The sequence below is a fragment of the Magnolia sinica genome, chromosome 11 (assembly GCF_029962835.1).
Source record: "Magnolia sinica isolate HGM2019 chromosome 11, MsV1, whole genome shotgun sequence".
NCBI classification, from domain to species: Eukaryota; Viridiplantae; Streptophyta; class Magnoliopsida; order Magnoliales; family Magnoliaceae; genus Magnolia; species Magnolia sinica.
The window spans coordinates 79,100,426-79,122,534 of NC_080583.1; positions in this window are offsets into that span (position 1 = coordinate 79,100,426).

Genomic DNA, 22,109 nt, shown 5'->3' on the forward strand with positions numbered 1-22,109 from the left:
CTTATTCGCCCATTTATTAATTGTTGATGGGTTATAGGCAAATTGCTTAAGGGAGATTCTATTAGTGGAATTATTTGTAATATTTTTAGAAGAATATTGTTTTTTGTGAGATCTGATGGTTTGGAAGAGTTCGGCTAGAGATGATGAATTTTGGACCGGAATGGTCCAGTTTATATATGCACTAAGGGAGTAAACCGTTGTTAGGTGGCCATCAATGGTTCAGGATATTAATTTGAAAAACGTTTCTAACCATTGATCATTAATTTGGATCGTTTTGGATCATTGGATTGAACCATTGGATTATCAAATCCCGTCTATTTTCGGACCGTTGTGGCTTTTAAAGCTGTTAGGCGTTCTTAAAATGACTCATCGTTTCAAATTAATAATCCAACTGTTCTATGTAGCCTATAAAACTCACACTCAATTAAAAAATAATTGGCATGCGAATGAGAATTTTTTTTGTTAAAGGCTGAGAATTTTCTCTTTTCAATTTATTCCAAGAGCATAAGTGTAAAAGTCTTAAGACCTTTTAAGTACTCGTATGGAACAAACAACACTACGAAAAAAAAAATAGTAACAAAAAAAATTATTTTTAAATTTTTTATTTTATTTTATAACAAATAACCAACATATAAAATTTTTGATATAAAGTTTCATACTCAATCGTAGTTGTTGCATCAGCCCAAAATAAAAAATTTTGATATAAACCACTGTAGATAATCCACCGCCTCAAAATATTTTTGTCTTTCAAAAATCCTAATCAATGATTTGTGGACATTTGTTATTTGAAATAGGACCATTAGATGCTTTCATTTCTAACCATCCAATTAATACATGTACCAGTCTATAGTCAGATGATCAAGTATTATTATTAATCTTTTATTTAGCAAGATGGGACCACGTGCTTGAACACTATCACAGACTTAGTGGCTACGTTTTTTTTTCCTCTCTTTATTCCTTTTGTACAAAAAGCAGCCTTACCTACATCACTGCTTGAAATGGACGCTTTTTTTTTCCCCCTCTTTATTCCTTTTGTACGAAAAGCACCCTTACCTATCATCACTGCTTGAAATAGACGCACCTTTCATGATCAAACCGAAAGTAAGCACTCCATCCCATGTGACAAATCACAACCATACATCCATACACATGCATGCATACATAAGTTATATCATGCTTAGGCCTTTTATACATGAGAGAGAGAGAGATTTTGCCAGAGAACTTTGGTGTGGTTGTTTGATGGAGAAGTTCATAGAGGCAGTTCTAGGAGAGACTAGGTCCAGAGCCTGAGCCACTGGGTAGAGGTGGGTGCGTCCTTGGGCCTAGCCATGGCTCTCCTCATCTGGTGCGTTTCTTGTTGCAGCCGTTGCTTTCAATAGACTACGATGATGAAGGCACCGGGAAGAGATCATGTGATGCCTAGAAGCCACTTTACAAGGGACCCAAAATCCTACTTTGGAAGTTTGCGTGGGAAAGATACATGATTAGAATAGTGGGTGGGCCATGGTCCATGTACTTAACACTACAAGAAAATGGAGCTTTATCGGCAGCCAAAAACGCCCTTAAAAGTCCAAAAAACCGTCAATGATTCTTTTACCGGTGGTTGTACACGTGCTGCTAAAGGGGGGCGTCATTGTATCTTTTACCGGCGGTCATTTTTTTTATTGGTATTTTTTATGGCCACTGTTATAACGGAGACTTTTACCGGTGATTATTGTCCTTTACCTGCGCTTATTCTGACCGCCGGTAAAGCCCAAAGAAGCACTGGTAAAACAGTAAAAGCGCCGATAAAAAGTAAAAATACCGGTAAAAACTGTAAAAACGCCGGTAAAGACTATGAAAAGTGCCGATAAAAATATATTTAAGCACCGCAAAAGGTTATCACAACGCCGGTAAAGTTATATAGAAACGTCGGTAAAGGCCTGCATAAGTGTCGTTTAGATATATGAAAGTGCCAGTAAAAATATATTTATGCGCCAATAAAAGTATATTTAAGCACCAATAACGCTTTTACCGGTGGTTGTACACGTGCCGCTAAAGGGGAGCGTCGTCGTATATTTTACTGGCGGTCGTGTTTTTTTTAACGGCATTTTTTATAGCCGCCGCTATAACGGAGACTTTTACCGGCGATTATTGTCCTTTACCAGTGCTTATTCTGACCGCCAGTAAAGCCCGAAGAAGCGCCGGTAAAAATAGTAAAAGCACTGATAAAACAGTAAAAAATGCTAGTAAAAACTGTTAAAATGCAGGTAAAAGCTATAAAAAGTGCCAGTAAAAATATATTTAAGCACTGCAAAAGGTTGTCACAACACCGATAAAGATCTGTAGAAATGTCGATAAAGGCTTGCATAAGCGTTGTTTAGGTATTTGAAAGCATCGCTAAAAATATATTTATTCGCCAATAAAAGTATATTTAAGCGCCACCAAATGATTGGTAAAACGCCAAAAAATATATGCAGAAATGCCGGAAAAGGCCTGCCAAACTGTTGGTAAAAGTATATTTTTGCGTCGCAAAAAGATTGTCATAATGTCAGGAAATATATGCAGAAATGCCAAGAAAGTCCTGCCGAAGCATCGTTTAGACATATCTAAGCGTCGGTATACGTCGAAACAGATTTATCAAGGCATCAGTAAAAGGCTCCCGACAGATCTATCAAATGTCATGAAACACCGATATATGCCATGGAAAATGCTTGAAAAACCTTTAAATATGCACCAGTAAAAACTGGTGACCGCCTGTGAAGGTGCTGACTACGAGTTAATTTTTTTTCTTAATCCATTTGATTGTTTATATTTAATTGAAACCTGTATTGTTTTTAAATATTTAGAACCTAAAAAATGGTGTACAACATAATTAAAAATGAATACTAAATAAATTGTATTACTTTACAATGAAAATAGTATAATATTTACAATAATATGTTGAAAATGTTCTGAATACATATAAAAGAAATCCCTCCATCTAGCCATCATTTGTCTCTGCCTGCGACTGCAAGGCAAAATAATAAAAATAAATTAATTACATTTCAACAAATTTCTATGATTTGGATAGCATGTCCTATGACTTTCAATGTCCCAGTAAGTATGCGTTCCTTCTCATACAAGTCAATGAAAGGAGGGGCCCACTAATGATATGATTTGCTTCAAACAAGAAATATAAAAAACCGGCATAAGATCTTACAGTTGATGAATTTCTGCCTGGTTTCACCATTAGCAGCAATACTCTGCCACATATAAACTACGAAATCATCGAAGACCAAACCACCCTCTTGATTTTGCAGAATATACATTCTGCTTTGAAAGGGATGTTTCCGGGGACAATGTGCAGCTTGGTTGCTGCTCCAAGGTAGCTATATCCTGGTGTATCAACGTACAAAACAATAAATACTCCTTAATAAATAGCTTAGAAAATAATTCACCACTAAGAATCCATACCAAAACTATTTGTGAGGGTGCATCCGTATCTGGACAAAAGTAAGGGAATTGGATATAGAGAGGTTCAAAATTAGAATCAGAATGGCTTTGGATATAGAGAGGTTCAGAATTAGAATCCCACACCTGAAGATTGCCTTTATATGATTTAAATGATAAATATAATCAAATAAAGGAAAAGACTACAAATTCATATATCTGATCTCGGCATGATTTATTGTTAGTTCAGGTTTCATGGGCCTGAATCCAACCCCAATTAGTAAATCTGATTAAATTGGGTCAGTCATTTTGGTGCACACGCTCCCACATATTCATATAGAAGGACAATGCAACTCGGACCCAAGTATGGAAAATCACCTTCATAATTGCATCCAACTCATAAAGCAAAATTTGATTGAACTGGCCTTCACTCGCACCATTCCTGCAAAAATCCAAATCATGAGCCAAAATACCAAACAGTTTCTCATCCAAGAAATTTTATTTTTTATTTTTTAAAAAAAGACATCTTATCTAAGAAAATAGAACTTGTTGATAGTATGTTATCTATACTTAGCAGTAGAATGACACACCATTCCAAGTGATCTGACCTTCAGTGTTGCAGAACTTCTTGCAGAAAGTAGATGTTGTGCTGCAAAGGAAAGCCAAATGAGCCACAAGAATAGTTTGCATGAGAAAAGTAAAACAACTTGAGTTAGAGTTGGAAGCCTGTCAATCTCTATTGAAACATTGAAATAAGTTGTTCAATCTCCACCTTCAATTTAGCAGAGTCAGCAATGTAATAGGTTGGTTTTGGACTCAAGAGGCCAGGCCAATTGAAAGGACCTGGTTGAGCTGCAAGTAGATCAATGAGTTCTCAAGATTTTATATTACTTTGAGCATACACTTCTTGGAAAAATAAATTATGCTAAGGACTCTCACTCTAAACCAGTTTACTCTAATAATTGTCCAAAAAAGAAAATTAATATAAATGGCCATCATTTCATCAATGAGTGTGCGGCCATCATTTCACTGTAGATCAATTGTACCTCTAATTTATAATACAATGAAGACTTGAAATTTTGAGACACTTTTTATAACCTCTATTAGTTGATTAGAAGTAACAGGAATGACATTTTTTTCTTCTTTTTAATAACCTACAAAAGAAAAGAGAAGAAGCCTATAAGCCCATATGTGGACATTCGAGTTGCATATGCGTAAAGATGACTGGCATGATCAGTTGTGAAAGGTTTGGGACCAAGCTTCTTGAAGACAGAATTCCAACTTCAATACACGCTTCTTCAGCTCCTGATCAGCTCTCCGGTGTTTCTCTAACTGTTTGATAAACATGGGAGATTTGGTTACATAAAAGATGGAACAAACATTCAAAACTCTAGTCTCAGCTTGTACTCAAATAAGGATAGAGCAAGATCAGGTTAATCAAGTTGTTGCTAGAAAAGGGAACAACGAAGAGGGGAACAAGGCATCAACTCCTATAGTGAAAAGCACAAATTGTTAGGGACTATCGAATATGAGCACATAAGAGCTATCTACAATTTGGATTTTGCAAGTCCTAAAGTGGTTTGTGGTTTTTGCAGTTCCTAAGGCCATTGACATTGATAATATAACCCAATAAGTGCTTCTATGGGCGCATTTGGATGCACTACGATATTGAGAACTGGTAGTTTTATCAAAGGACTGAAATGATCAGATTGTGATTTCCTTTAGGAGCTGCTTGGGATCAAGGAAATGGGAATATGGATCTTGGAATTTGGACTTCGCAAGTCCTAAAGTCCAGAGAGAATATGTGGATTAAGTAAATAATAACTTTTTTTTTCATTTTTTAATTTTTGTTTTTTTTTTGGGTGGGGGACAAATCCATGGATTTACAGAGGTGACGATTTGCTAAAACTGTGGTAGCTGCCAAATCAAGAAATTCTCTCTCAAAATTGTTGCCAAGATTTGTTTCTGTTTTCCAAAAGGCTTAATAAATTAGTTTAGAGCATTAACAATTGTCTACAAATAAAAAAAGACGGTTTGACAGCTACTGTGTTTAGTTCTTAAGAATAGTGGGAACTGATTACCACACAAAGCAAATTCCACTTTGCATGCCAACCCAAATATCTCACCCTTTAAATTGGTTTCGACAAATAAATTAAAAAATAAAAAAAACAGAAAAGCCCAAAACTTGAGAGCAGACTTTCAAACATACCTGAGTTTTATAAACCAGTGACAGTTTCTGTCATTTGGAAATTGCATATTAGCAGGATCTTTAATTGTGATCAAATCAAAGTTTCATGTTTATCATGATATTTCTTTCTCTATGACTATGAGAAAGGACCCATATCACCATTTTCATGATCTAGTATTGGTTAGCCTATCCTCATAAACATGGTGTGTGTGTGTGTGCACGCGCGCGCACGCAGATCTGCATCATTCATCTCCTGGGACGTGCCAGGTTTGGGTGAAACACGAAAAGATGCCAACCAGATTATTCATTGAATTTGGACTAGTGGGTGGACTTTTCTTAATCGACAATCTTTAATACTCCAAAGCCCCCCCTCTACCAACAGTGAGACTTTTGGGGCACACCCAATCCTCAATGATGTCTAGCAGATGAATGGTCCAGATTTCTACCATGAGGTTTGCTCAAAATACATCCTGACAAATTGCAATACCATACCTTTGAATCTGAGTATTCTTCCAATGATCCAAACCATTTATATGACTAAGCTTACTTTTTATGGTCAAAAGACCACAAATAAAGCTCTCAATTGGACTACTTCAACCCTTCAATAATTTGGCTCTTTTTCTTTGAACATGAATGGTCACCATTACCTTTGTAAACAGAAAGAGTAAATAGAAAACAAGTCCATCCAAAGTGCCAGTACAAAAGAAAAGAGAAGAGGAGAAGATGAGGGCGAGGGCAAGTGGTCCAGAAGGAGTAAGTCCAATTTGAATTAAGACAGACGTTCCTAAGGGCCTGTTGAAGGACCATCATCTCAACCCCTTATTTGCTCCTGTCACTGGCTGCTGCATGCCCCCGACCCCACCATCTCTCTCTCTCTCTCTCTCTCTCTCTCTCTCTCTCTCTCTCTCTCTCTCTCTCTCTATATATATATATATATATATATAAATAACAAAGGAAAGAAGAGAATTCCAACAGGTGTGAGAATGAACCGCATTTTTTATTTTTTTACACACGCACACACACCCCACACACGCACGCCGTGGGATTTCACCACTGGTGGGTACTCAAACCCTTGACCGGGTGTTGAAACTCCTGGGAGTCTACCACCCTGGTAAGAGTATAAGGACCCGCATTTATCAGTGCATCAGCTACTCCATTGCATTCCCTTTAGATATAGCCTGATGGCAATCGTATTGGTCTATATGTTTTGAGCACGAGACGTATCGGTCCATAGGATGCACTGATAATTATCATGTATCAAAGAAAAATCATGAGAATAAAACAATTATTTAAATAGTCCTTGCATAAAATATCACCTCATTTTCAATATTTTTTAGCCTTTAAAAAATTCAGGCTAATGTACCAGATAAATCTGTTGTTCTCGCTGATACAATGTGTTGTATCATGTATGAGTGATTACTAAAAAGAAATTAACCCATACTTTCAAAATTTAATACAAACAACTACCTTAGTTCTGTTAATGGTAATGAGTCAAATTATGTTCATTGTAATTATAGTTGATGATACAATTACATGATGTCACCTTAAATTTTACAATCTGGAGTGCCCATTTGGGGGTTGGCGAAAGGTGTGCAACTAACTTCATGGTGGTGGCATTGACTTCTTTCAATGGCTCTTTGGAAAAAAATGATCACCTATAACACTTTAAGATGGGAAGTTCCAGAGTGTTAATCATACGACTCTCTTTTTTTTTTAGTCGAATGTAGACTGGTGCTGTATTTCACTTATTAACTGTCCATGTGTAGGTCACAATCAGAAGGTTACAGTGGTCCTATTGGGAAGATTTTGGGAGAGTATCATTCATAGTGAGAGGCAACAAAGTAATGGGTGTCTGTAACTGTGGATCCACGTCTCATAGTTGCAAAAACCACTATCCTCAAACACAAGGATAAAAAGACTCAACGACTCAGATGGACTCATTCAGCCCTGTGTTGGGTCTAGACTCGTCCGAGCCGAGTGTTACCACAGGATGACTCATGAAGTTGAACCAGAGAGTACTACCTAATCTCAGTCAACTCGGACAAGTCTAGTTCAGACTCGTCACAGTCTTAAAACCATGGCAAACACTACTTCTGTTCCTATAAAAAAATTAATTTATGCAGGTGTGGGCCAGCTAACTCAGAAAGGGATGTGATTCAATGAAGGCCCTTGATGTGAAGGTGTGGGACATGCTAGAATCTAAGTAGACGCCAAAATGTGCAGGAGATCTGTGGAATTAATCCATATTCTGAAAGAGTACGTGACACAACCAAGAATATTGGTTGAAGCATTTCTTCAAACATGTAGGGGGCCATGGACAGTGGCGGACATGGCTGCCACTGCCATTGCTGCTGCCCAGTTTCTGGCCATCAAAAGAGGAAAATAGAGAGAAAGAGAGAGCACCTTCGAGTGCCTCCTCTTTTTTTCTTTTTCTTTTTTTGGCATTTAACCTCACAATAGCAGTCTGTGTAGGAGAAACAAATACAATAAGAAAATGTCGTTATCCGCATTTCCTCTGCTCGTGCAAAAATCACGTTACAAAAAAAAAAAAAAAAGTCCGAAAATTTTGAATATATCCGAGGGAGGGATGGAGAAAAACTCGGACTAAAACCTCTCAAAAGCCACCCACCAAAAACATTAGCTACAGAAAAAAGGCGTCTTTTTTTTTTTCAACTCTGCCATGCTTACGTTGTATTTATAGTATGGGGAAAAAAACAAAAAACCGAAAGAAAGGGTAGGCACCGGTGCGAATGAATTTAGGCCGTCAACTTGTGAGGAGATGAACTGACGACATCCATGTGCTGGAGGTGCAGCGCAGCCAAGAGGCCCTGCCAGGTTTCATTGGGCCCACCTGCCACCTGAAAGTCCAGAAGGTTCTTCTGCTTCCGTTAGTAGTGTTTCAATGGCTTGCTCTGCTCTGCATAGATTCGGAATTTTCCCCTGCGGGCATCTTCAGTATTGTTGGAGAGAGATTGATGAAAGTTCCAAATCCAAGATGGGAGAAGCGCACGAGAGGGGAGAGAGAGAGAGAAAGCGTGGAAAAAGTAACAGAGAGAGGGCAATGAAAAACACTGTGCGCTTTTTTTTAATACCTAACATTTACTAGCGACCACATACCAAAATCATCTTGAACGGCCGCTGGTGATTCTCATTATCACCAGCAGCTATAGATAGCCGCCGGTAAAAATTGCGCCAGCAAACACGCATTTTCTAGTAGTGTAAGTGTTGCATTTTGATATTTTAGTGGTCTGTTTAAGGTTTTGTTTGATCGTTGCACATGCATCTTTTTTGGTAGAATGAAGAGTAAATATAAATAGTTCACTTACCGTTTGTGAAAATGATCATGGCACGTGTGACACTGATGTAAGGCTATCCAAGTCATCTAAATTGTGAGGCATGCTTTGGATGGGGTTTATCTCTAAGATAAGATTGATTAAGAAATCCTAGATATCCAAATGATTGCTTCTAAATGGACGGTTGAAAATTGAAATAGTGATCCGTCCAAGTTCTGTGGTCAAAATTAGATGGTTATTATTGTCTCCTCAGTGTAATTTTTGGGTTGTTCTCCATCCACAATTGTGTCAATGATTTGGATTGTCTTGATTGTTATTAACTATGCCACCACCATTTTTAAATGGCAATGAACTATCATTGGATTCTTGCACTTCTCTTTTAAGTTTCAAGTTTTTTGTTTTTTCCTTGTTAGCTTGTAAGTACACCCACCGTCAGTTCACACTTCACTGTTAGCTACCCCCACTATGGAATTGATACCAAGACCTCAGTGTTGAAATGACATATCTTTCTCTCAATCTACCATTTGAGATATGAAAACCACGACTCCTATAGCATTACAACCACGAACACTAACAACTGTCAACCATGACCCATGTAACGTGAAAAGCACAATCCATATAGCAAGAAAACCATGACCCATGTAACATGACAACCATGATACAATGTTGTGGCGCAAACATGATAACCACGATCCGTAACATGACAACCAGTTGGGCCTGGTACAGTGAAATGAAAAGCACAATCCTTGTAACATGACAACCATGATCCGTATAACATGACAACCACAATCCACAACAACTGACAACTACAACCCATATAATATGAAAACCACGACCCATATGGGAAGATAACCAGGACCCATGTAAGCAAAGCATTTGTCCCTTTTCCTCAGAGTGAGCCACAGATGGCTTTAACGACAGGACTACACCTCACTTTCTCCACATACAATGATATTTGTGTTGGTGGAGTCTGTCCATAGAATAATATATATGCTTCGAGATCTTCATCATCTTTGATTATATATGGACGGAGAATCCATGTGGTACATTACCGTACACAACTTTAATTATCAAATCATATTCATAAAATCATCACTCACAATAAATCCTTTTGAGTCTCCACCATCGTAGGTAAATATTCTCTTGTCATATACTGTAATGCCCCGAAATCCAAGGGTCGAGCAGATGCTCAACTCCCGAGTTCCAACGCATCACTTATGCAACATAGATAATGATGATTAAATGTTGTCTGTATTAGTGCATTAAATATGAATGGAATTATACCAAATCAGCATATCATACTCCAGAGACAATTCAATTACACAAGCGGAAGACTATGATAAGTATATAAAGCATATAAGTGGTTGTAGGTCCCCAGAGTATGAACATGATACCAGGTTAAATAATTACATGTTTAGTTCCAAAATATACAAAATACAAAATGTAAATGTTCAACTATTCCTTATAGCCCCTGAAATCCCATCAATCAGCACGCGGTCTACATAGACCCGCCTGATAGCTGAACATAGGAGAATTCCTCCTCCTCGTCATCATAGAAATCAGGCTCCGCCTCGTAAGCATCGACATCACCTGAAATTACAACAGATTCTGGCTGATGTTTTAAAACATCGTCTCAGAGTGGGACTGAGTAATCAACTCAGTGGAGCTATAAGGCAAAGGTTAACATGTTATCAATTCAGTCAAGCAGTAATGATAAAGCAGTACAACAATCATATCCTAAGTACTCTTGTTAATGCAAGAATGGTATGCAACAATGATATATGCCCACGCCTGCACTCTCTCATCAACATCATCTCACGATCACACATGCAACACTCCTGGTAAACGTGAGCTTCCTCACCAAAGCACATGCAATGTGGTGCATAATCGTGTTAGCCAAATTCTTATTTAGGCTTATTCATACAGCAGATTCAGAAGCTAAGGCACTTCCCTTTATATCATTGACCCAAACAATGATCCATCTAGGGTCGTTAATTCTAGTTAATCACATACGATAAGCAGTTCTAGGTCACTACGAAGAGGCTCATCACCTCAGCGCAGGCCTGGTTTATACTCGAGGTCACTACAGAAAGGCTTGTCACCTTAATGTAGTCCTAGTGTATACTTGAGGTCACTACGGGAAAGGTGTCACCTTAGCGTAGGCCGACAGCTCAAATACAGTGTCTCATACCACCGTATTCGGTTCACGAGTTTGGTTTGCTCATTGGACACTACGAGGAGGCTCGTCTCCCCAGCGTAGGCCGACAACTTGATCACGGTGTCCCATATTACCATGTCCGGCTCATGAGTCTTGGCGGATCGAGGTACCAAGGTTAAACGGGCTTTTCACTGGTAAGTTGGTACCTTAGATTCAAGCAGTAGCATCTATATATGGTGAAAATACATTAGGCCAATTGGGTTGCTTGACAAGCTCGACTGGTACAAGCGCACGTTGACTTAATTGACATGGAGCGCCTAAGCACTCCACGTGGCCTAACCATAGTCGACAAATCATCGTATGACTCGAATTCATAGGACGTATCCATCGTGGCTAAAACAGTTCGATCACCGATCATAAACCATTACCAATTGCCTAGACTACATCGTAACCCCAATCACACTCCAAAGCAATAGCATTCACATGTGATAGTCAAAGACAGCATGTGACAACCAATCCAATATAAATCTCATTTGAGCATTTTAACAAACACATAGTATACATGGTATCATACTTAGGCATTTCAACCATAAAGCATGTAGTAGCGATATAGGTTACATGAAGGAAACTATAACTATAAATAAGGTAATTGAGAACCCTATCTCAACACCCTCATTAAATACATTTCACAAGCATTTTCTCACTCAGGCATTTTATCAAGCACTTAGACTGCACATAGCACATACATGTACTAAGTAGTTATTACAGGCATTATAGCAAATCCTTTCACAAAGGAATTGCCACACATACAACAATCACATGTTCTCAATAAAAAATCATGGCAACTACATATCCTAATTCCATATTCATTAGAACATTTCAACGAACACATGTAATGCATTAAAATCAACATAGTTTACATATAGGTGTAATAGACGGAAAACATCGTATCTAAGCGCATGTGATAGCAATCAAGTCAGTCATAAGTAATTAACTGATATTGAAAGCCTTGAAAACCATAACCTAAATGTTTATAGTCCGCACCTTTCGCCGGTAGACTCGTATCGAACTCAGTTCGAACACTACACCTTGGTCTATGACACAACGGCTACCTACAACATGAAATAGGTTAGCTATTTCACCGATCTACCTATTTGGATTTTTAAAACAGATTAGGGTTAGGATTTCTTACCCAAGAATGGAATCGAAATCGCCGGTGAAACAATACGAGAGAAGCGATTCAACACATGGGGAGGTGGGATCGAAGCCCATCAACTATCTCTCACTTTCTCTCTCTTCTCCTCCCTCTTTCCTTCTCCTTTTCCTCTCTTCTCTCTCCTAGGGTTTGAAATTCGTATAGAATGAGAGAAGGGTGGGTTTAAGTCCTTATATAGGCCCAGAACTGATGAAAATGGCCCCAGGGCCATGGTATACTTAGGTTATAGCCAAAGAGTGGTTATTTCAGTCCAACGGAGTTCATCTGGAGGCTCATTTCCTGCATACGATCTAGGAAAAGTCTCCTGACATTGGATCTAGGTCAGGTTAAGACTTCGGTCTGATCAGATCAATGGATCGACCGTGGAGGACCTATTTCAATTCAACGGTCACCGGTACTCGATCAGGGCCACAAGTGCACTAATATGTGTTAGAAATTTTTCCTGATTCGAGGGTGTAATTGGGTTAGAATCTGACAGTCTGAAACTTTAAATTTGGCCTGCAAGTGAATGGTCCAATTCACTTAAGTTTGAGTCTGTTTTCTAAAGATATTCGCATTTTTCACACACTTCTTTCCGGGCTCAAGTTGTGCGTTTCGGGATACTATTCGGACTTGATTTTCGAGATGGTTGTCAAGCCCAATAAGGCGGTCATAACTGTATAGTTTCATATTAATCAGATTTTTGACGAGCAGTCCAGGTCCGATACGAAGTTTCAAGATGTTCCCGAGAGCAACTGAGTTTTGAGATGGATCCTAGGTTTTTAGGTAATTAGAGTTAGTGATTCTACTGGTTTTAAGTCTTAGAGGTTGTATTAAAAGTGATTCGAGCTAATTCGTCGATTAACTTCATTTAATACTTAGTTAATTTTTGTCTAATTTCTAAAGGATTCGATCCTTAGTGATTTCTGCCTGAGGTGGAACTCGGGTCTTTGTACGGATTTTTTCGAGACATTACAATCTACCCCCCTTAAAGAAAAATTTTATCCTTAAAATTAGTACCTTTTCGTACTCCTCGAGAATCTGAGGGTAGTTCTTGCGAACTTCGGCTTCTGTTTCCCAAGTAGCCTCTTCCTCAGTGTGATGTGTCCACAGTCCCTTCACAAGTGGAATAACTTTACTGCGCAGTACCTGCTCCTTCCTGTTTAGGATACGATCAATCGCAGTACGTAAGTAGCGTCGTCACTTAACTGCACCTGCTCTCATTTGATGATGTGGAAAGGATCAGGAATGTATTTCTTCATCATAGATACGTGAAATATGTTGTGCACACCTACGAGTAATGTGGGCAAAGCAAGGCAGTACGCTACCACACCCACTCAGTATAGAATCTGGAACGGACCAATAAATCATGGTGTGAGCTTCCCCTTCTTGCCAAATTGAAGGACTCCCTTCATTGAAAAAACCTTCAGGAATACTTCACGACCCCAAACTCTAACTGTCGCCGCCTCATATCGGAGTAGCTCTTCTGTCTGCTCTATGCTGCCAAAAGTCGACGCCTGATAATGTCAATCTTCTCTGAGCTCATCTACACTAACTCTGGGCCAATCAAACTCTTCTCCCCCACCTCTGCCCAGCAATGCGGTGCTCTACACGGACGCCTATACAGCGCTTCATAGGGGGTCATACCAATACTCACCTAAAAGCTGTTATTATAGGCAAACTCAGCATAAGGAAGATAGTAATCCCTGCTATCCTTGAAATCAAGCTCGCAACATGTCCTCTAACACTTGATTCACCTATTCCATCTGCCTGTCAGTCTGTGGGTGGAACGCGGTACTGAATTTCAGTTTCACACCCATTGCTTCCTGGATACGAGTCCAGAAGATAGATGTAAATCGCATGTCTCTGTCTGACACAATCTCCATATGAACTCCATACAGACGTACTATCTCCTTGATATACAGCCTGGCCAAATTGTCACGCTCCAAACTCGGGAACCGGGCTCACAAAATTCCCGATCGCCGAATCTGGCGCCGACAGCCTCCGTAGAACCCCATTCTCGGCTCCCAGCGCCCATTCGCCAGGTTCCGATCCTGGGATGCTACAAGGAGGATTTTTAACATCCGTTTGATTCGTAATAAGCATAACCAAAGGCATAACCCACAAACAACAACCAAAAACTCCATCACATTTCCACTATAATAAAAAAAAAAAGCTTTACAGGTACAATGAGCATAAGGGAAATACAATGAAGATAGACCAAAACTCTAAAAGAAGATCAGCCACGCGTCCAAGCCTCAGCGCTGCTGCGATCCAACGTCACCTGCACGCAACGGTCGTGCATAAGCTTATAGAAAGCTTAGAGGGTGGTGAAAGTGTATGCTCAAGGTGATAATGTAGTCATGCAGTATCAGAGTAATGCGGAACATGCTGATGAATGCTAAGAATCCCATTAGCCGTACCAAGGCCATGCGGTGCAAAGAATGATGTCGGCCATACCAAGGCCATGCAATGCAAAATGTAAGTCAAGCATACAAATCCTCATCTAAGTCCACATGTCAATACGGCTCAAATCGGGAATATCGGGGTCTAGTACACTCCAAGCCAGATTGCCGCCCCATCGCGCGCAATAAGGTGAGTGGAAAAGACCTCACTATCCGCCTGCCAATATCGGCTCGGCTCGTCAATAGCGGACCCATTCCTCGAGCTGGTCAGACTTAGCCTAGCATTGCCCCCTACTCTCGGGCGGGTAAGGCCGCACCCCCTTCCAACCGACCACGACACAGTGGAAAGCGCAACCGTCTGGTAATCGGCACTCAGCGCTCATGCATCCACTCGGTCTAGACGTTGGAGCAACCTCCTGGTACCATAAGGGTTTAGGGACTTTCACCCAGGGATATCTATCGCACCCCATGTAGAACAGTATTTTTGGTATCCAATCCTGCCAACCACGATGCGTCTGTGGAGGCTATGGCCCTGATGTCGCTAGGGCGTACAGTAACAATATCACACAATGCAAATGCATGAATCATACTATCCAGTCATACAGCAATCCTGCGCGTATCGAGCGCTCATGTAGGGCAACACCGCGGAGCCCCTAAACAATCTGCCCGAAGGTTATGCTATGATCAGTCATTTCTCATATCAAGCATACGTATGATGCATATGATCATGAATCATGGAATTAAATATGTTATATGGGGTGGATGATGCTCATAATGAAGACGGGCCTAGACGGCCTACATATTACACATATGGGCCTATCAGTGGGCCCAAGGGAAGGTCATAATGCGGACATTTAACCACACTACACTTACAATGTGGACGTCAAACCAACATTGCTCCCAAGGCACGACTGCCACAAATATCATTTCATAAGTTATTTTGGGATCATACATTGCAATGGACATTAGGTACATCCATTGGGCCCTTAAATACATCAATTAGCCAAGTCATATGGGCCTTATATTCATTAAGTGGGCCACACCAATGGGCCTTATGTACATTGCAATGGGCTATAACCCGGGGGCTTCAGAACATATCAAATAGGCCTAAGCTTATGGGCCTTTCACGTGTCAAATGAGCCTCGACAGTTGGGCTCCATATGTACATCAAATGGGTCTACTCACCTGGGCCTTATATGTGTCAAATGGGCCTCACCAATTGGGCCCCATGTGCACATCAAATGGGCCTCAACTCATTGGCTCCATTACATCCAATGGGCCTCGACCCATGGGCCTTATATATACATCAAAGTGGGCCTCAACCATGGGTCATGAGTACTGAGGTGGGCCTCCCACCATCAATAAATTATATATAATATAATATATATACACACACACACACACACACATATATATATATATATTTAATATAACATTATATATATATATAACATATATTATACATAATACAATATTATATATATATATATAACATATGATATTATATATATAATATAACATTATATCTATACATATAACATATATTATATGTAATATAATATTGTATATAAATATATATATACACACGCCAGCACACACATGCACCCACACACACACGCGCACACACACGCACGCAGCAACACACGCACACACGTACACAGTGGGCTCCACCGTCCAGGCGGACGGTGGAGATAAAACACTTACATCACTGTGGGCTCCATGTGGGGCCCACCATAATGTTTATATTCCATCCGGACCGTTGATAAGGTCCAGCAGACCTAGGTGAAGGGTGAAAATAAATTTCACCCTGATCCAAAACTTCTGTGGGCCCAAAAAGGGGTTCCAACGGTAGACACTAATTCACACTGTTTCTTTTGATGTGGGCCGCCCGAGTCTTGGATCAGTCTGATTTTTGGGGTGGGCCCATGTCAGATAGTGGCCCACCCGATGAACGGGTTAGATGGCACATAAACGTCAAGGTGGGGCCCACGGCTAGGGCCGTGGCCACTGCCTGTCTGTCCGCTGACCGCCCGAACGTGCGCTGGCGGTGCCTGCTGCAACGCTGACAACAGCAGCAGTAGCTGCTTCTTTATATATATATATATATATTTTTTTTTTTTTTTGTTTTTCAGAAAATCTTCAGATTTTGCAGGTGGGGTCCACATCCAGTGAATCCGCTCCGTCCATTGTTCTTCTATGGCTCACTACGAGCAAAACAAGTCCAATATTGGACATATTTCAATGTACAACCCATCAGGGAAGGTTTCGATGGTGAAAACCACCTTTTGGTAAGGTATGGCCCGCCTGAAGGTCTGATGGATCCCACCTCCTGGCTCAACGCCTAAAATCGTCTTAAGAAAGGAATGAACGGCACGGATTTAATACATACATCAAGGTGGGGCCTACATGAGTGGGCCACCCAAAGCCTTGAACCAAGCTAGCATTTGTGTTTTTTCCCATTAAACGTCCAGCGTCCAGAGACGCTGGACGGTTTGCCCTACAAGGTGGCCTGCTCAGGTGGGCCACCACTGATGAATGGTGTGGGTAGTACACATATAAGGTGGGCCCCAATAAAATACATACTACATGGTGGGGTCCATTCAAGTGGGCCACATAACCTCATTGACATAAAAGAAAAAAAAAATTAAAAATAAAAATAAAATAAATAAAATAAAAGGGAGAGAGATAGAGAGTGAGACCGTGTGATGGAGGGACCCCGGCACTATGGGCCCTCCCTTGCACTAAATCATACATCAAGTGGGCCCCATTACACATGGGTCTATAAAATTAGATCCAACGGTGGAGATCCCTTCTCCACTAAATTAAATGGTCTAGATGACCCTAAGCATACAAGAAAATAAACATCATGATGGGGTCCATGGAGAATGGCCCCATCATGGAATGTTCATGATGATCCAAGTGGGCCATCGGCCACATCTTAGGGTCCAAAGTGAGATCCAAACCATTGATCGGTTGGCCTCACTTGGCCCATCTTAAAAATATGAAAATCTACCCTATCAAGGCACCCACCACTTGATCTTCTTGCTCCCTTGGCTTCCTTAGATCCTTGAGCTCCTCTTTGATGGAGGAAGATGAGAAATGCATGGTTGAGATGAGAGATGAAGGGGTGGGAAAGGTGGACCTCACAAATGAAGTTTTCTCACCATGGGGGACTCATGGTGCTCTCTCTTGGATTTTGGATTTTTTTTTTGAAAAAAATGAATAAGAGAGATAGTTGTAAAGGGAGGGAGAGAGAGAGAAAGAGATGGGTGATGGAGTGATGGGGGATGGTTTGGGTTGAAAATTGTGAAAAGGTGTATGGTTGTTGTTGAAATTTGGAAAAGAGGAGTGGTGAGGTGAAAAGAATGGTGGACTTTTGTAAAAGGTGGTGATGGGTTGTTGTACTTGAGGTATGGGATGCTTTAATGGTTGATTGATGGGACTAATTGTAGAGATTCCCTCGAAATCCGCAACGCGCGGTGTTTCTTCGGAATAAACGCTGATCGGCATCTTCTTGCCTGGATATCGGTTCAGTGCGCAAGTCACGGCGTTGGAACCGCGGCGACGACGCGGTCGCTATGATATAACTTTCAGACCAAGCCGACGTCGGTGCGCGGGACCTGGCTTAGGATCGTGCGCAAATACCGAATACGGTGCGAAGGTTGCCGGAATTTGACCGGAAGGATCGCGGAAGCTAACGGAACAGTACGGATTAGGACACGGGTCTTACACAAATTATCTGCAGAGTTCGAAACTCTAATAAGGAGAAAATGAGTCGATTTCGTCAACTGGTCCACGATCACTCAAATGGAGTCATGTCCCTTCCTCGTCTTCGATAACCCTGAAACGAAGTCCATAGAGATGAAATCCCATTTCAATTCAGCTATGGGCATGGGGTGAAGCAGTTGAGGAGGTCGGCGATGCTCTACCTTGACCTGCTGGCACGTGAGACAAAGAGACACATAATTTGCTATGTGGGCCTTCATGTTGTCCCACTAGTACGAGCGCTTTATATCCTGATACATTTTTGTACTACCAGGATGCATCACCATCTTCAAATTGTGAGCGGCCTCTGGAACTTCCCTTCTCAAGTCATGAAGGTTTGGGACGCATAGGCGGCCACGATAACGTAAACCCCCATCCATACCAACTCTCCATTCAGAGTCTGCATCATCATTGGCTCGCTTCCTCAACTCTACTAACCATTCATCCTCGCCCTGAGCCCCTATGATTCGATCATCGATAAGTGGTTGTACACGAATATGTGCGACGCTCTCAAACTGTTCTTCTACCGTGAGCTTCTGCTCGAAGTCTCACACAAATTCTAGCATGTTCCACTCGTCTATCATCAGCGGAGCTGGAAATGCTATCGTCTTCTTGCGGCTCAACACGTCTGCCACAAGGTTGGCCTTGCCGGGATGGTAGGAGACCTCGAACTTGAAGTCTTTTAAGGTTTCCATCCATCGCCGCTACCTCATATTCAAGTCTCTTTGTGTGAATATGTATCTAAGGCTCTTGTGGTCGCAAAAGAGCTCGAACTCCTCTCCATAGAGGTAATGTCTCCAGAGCTTTAATGCAAAGATAACGGCCCCAAACTCTAGGTCGTGTGTAGGGTAGTTTTCCTCGTGTTTCCTCAACTGTCGCAATGCATAGGCGATCACCCTATCCTTCTGCATAAGGACACAGCTCAAACCAACACGATACGCGTCGGTGTATATCATATACTTAACCCCTTGCTCTGATAATACTAGCACAGGGGTGGACGTCAACTTGTCCTTCAGTTCCTGAAAGGCTGCTTCTGCCTTCTCATTCTAGGCAAACTTAAGGTCCTTCCGAGTCAGCTGAGACAACGGTCTAGCTATCTTGGAAAAATCTCTAATGAATCGACGGTAGTAACTTGCCAAGCCAAGAGAACTCCTCACTTCAATAACTGAACCGGGCTGCTCTCAGTTCTGAAATGCGGTTACCTTAGCAAGGTCCACAGCTATGCCTTCGTCGAACACCACATGTCCCAGAAACTTGACTTCTTCTTTGCAGAAGTCACACTTCTTATATTGAACGAACAACTGGTTCTTCTAAAGAGTATCAAAGACTGCTCGCAAGTGCTCCTCGTGATCTTCCCGACTCTTGGAGTATATTAAGATATCATATATAAATATGATGACGAATCGGAATAGATACGGTCGAAACACCCGGTTTATCAGGTCCATGAACATGGACGATGCGTTTGTGAGTCCAAATAACATCACAAGGAACTCGTAGTGTCCAAAACTGGTTTTGAATGCTATCTTCTGCACGTCTTCATTCCTAACGCGCAACTAATGATACCCTGACTGTAAGTCAATCTTTGAAAAATATTGTGCCCCTTTCAACTGATCGAACAGATCATCTATCCTGGGCAAAGGATACTTATTCTTCACCGTCACCTGGTTCAACTTCTGATAATCAATACACAATCGCAGCGAACCATCTTTCTTCTTTACAAACAACACAGGTGCTCCCCATAGGGATACACTTGGTCGTATGAAAACTGACTCCAACAGGTCATCAATATGTCTCCTCAATTCCTCCATTTCATATGGAGGCATGAGATAAGTCGGTAGTGAAATGGGTGTCGTACTAGGCACTAAATCGATAGTAAAATCGATCTCGCGCTAAGAGGTAATCCAGGTATCATCTTAAACACTTCCCAGAAGTCCTGGACCACGGGCGTGTTTCCAAGTGTCGGGTCATTTTGATCTTTCAACAGGGCAGAATAACAAAGAACCCGAAAGGGGCAACTGACCTGAACGGGGAATGTAAAGGTCGTGTTTTTGGGTCCGTGTGCCGTCACCAGTCGGGTCTCGCAGTTGATCTCGGCCCTCATTTCAGTAAGTTAATCCATGCCAAGGATGACGTTGTAATGGTATATCGAGGTGACAATCAGGTCAATGCATATCGTTTTTCTCCCTAAATTTATCAAGCAACCCTCACACAACTTAGTGGCATCTATAAAGGTTCCTACTACTGCAATAACTCTCACCCCAACCATAGGGGTCGTATTTAGCCCTAAGCGCTTAACCGTAGAACATGATATCATAGAAATAGTAGACCCAGTGTCCACTAACAGAAATATGGGTGTACCTTGGATGTGAGCAGTGACCTTGAAGGCTAAAGGCACTGTAGCTGTTGACTCAGATGCTTCAGTTGCAAGCACATGTACTCGTGCCTATTGAGAATGGTTCGGCTGTGACGTCATAAGCTACTGAGGCGGCCTAAATCGAGGTGCAGGTGGCCTGTAAGAAGATTGTGCAGGTATTACAGAACGTAGAGGTGGGGCTGAGATAGCTGGTGGCATCTGCTGGTTAATCTTCTGAGGGGGCATGAAGCCGTTGTCCCTCATCCTGGTGAAGCAATAAGTATCAGCATAGCCCGACCTCTTGGAGTAGGTGCACCATATATTAGGTCGTCTCGGCTGTGTCAATGGAACCGTAAGCCAAGGAGGAGAATCTGCACGCGGCCTCTTGCTGAGGAACGGTCTGCTCGGTAGATCTGGTCAAGGCCTTGGACCCATGGGTATGCGCGTACGGGATAGTCTGTCCTCGTCTTGCTCAGCCCTCAGAGACATGTTCACCAGCTTTGCATAGTTGGGTATGTTAGCGCAGCACATCTTCAAGCATATTTCGGGTCGTAGACCCTCAGAAAATCGTCGCATACGCATCAGCTCATTAGCCAATATCAACAGAGCGTACCTAGCTAGCTCCGTGAATCTATTTTCATACTCAGCAACAATCATTCCTCCCTGTCGGAGGTGAAGGAACCCTCCATGCTTCTCATGACGGTATGTGAGGGAAAAATATTTTTCGTAGAAGCGTGTCTCGAAGGCCTCCCACGTCCATACGTAACCGACAGTAATGGTCGGAAGGACGCTGTTCCACCAAAGGCTGGCCTCCTTCTCAAACATGTAGGTGACCAACTCCACCTGTTCTGCCTTAGTGCAGTGCAGCGGCTTCAGCATCTTAGAGATGCGGTCAAGCCAATACTCGGCCTCCTCGGGTCTATGAGTACCCACAAAAGTAGGAGGCCGGAAGTGCTAGAATCGCTCGAATAAGCCGCTGGCCATCACGTTTCTAGCAGGCTGCACAGGTGATGCAAGCGGGGCCGTGTGCATGTTGTGGGCAATGGCCCCCGCAATGGTGGCCAAAAACTGTTGCTACTACTGTTGCTGTTCCTGTATCAAGAGCATCATCTGCTCCAACCTATTAGGAGGAGGAGCCGACTGTGATACGGGAGGCGTCGAAGTAGACGCACGGTTCTACTCAGGAACCGGTGGTGCAACTGGTGATGACCCATTTGTAGGGCTAGTGGCCGGCTGTGAAGTCGGCATCGTGTCACTGTCAGGGTCTAAGATGGGGTCCGTGTGGCTATCGCTGAGGAGAGGTGCCCCGTCAATCAAGTCACCAAGTGTAAGACGTGCCCT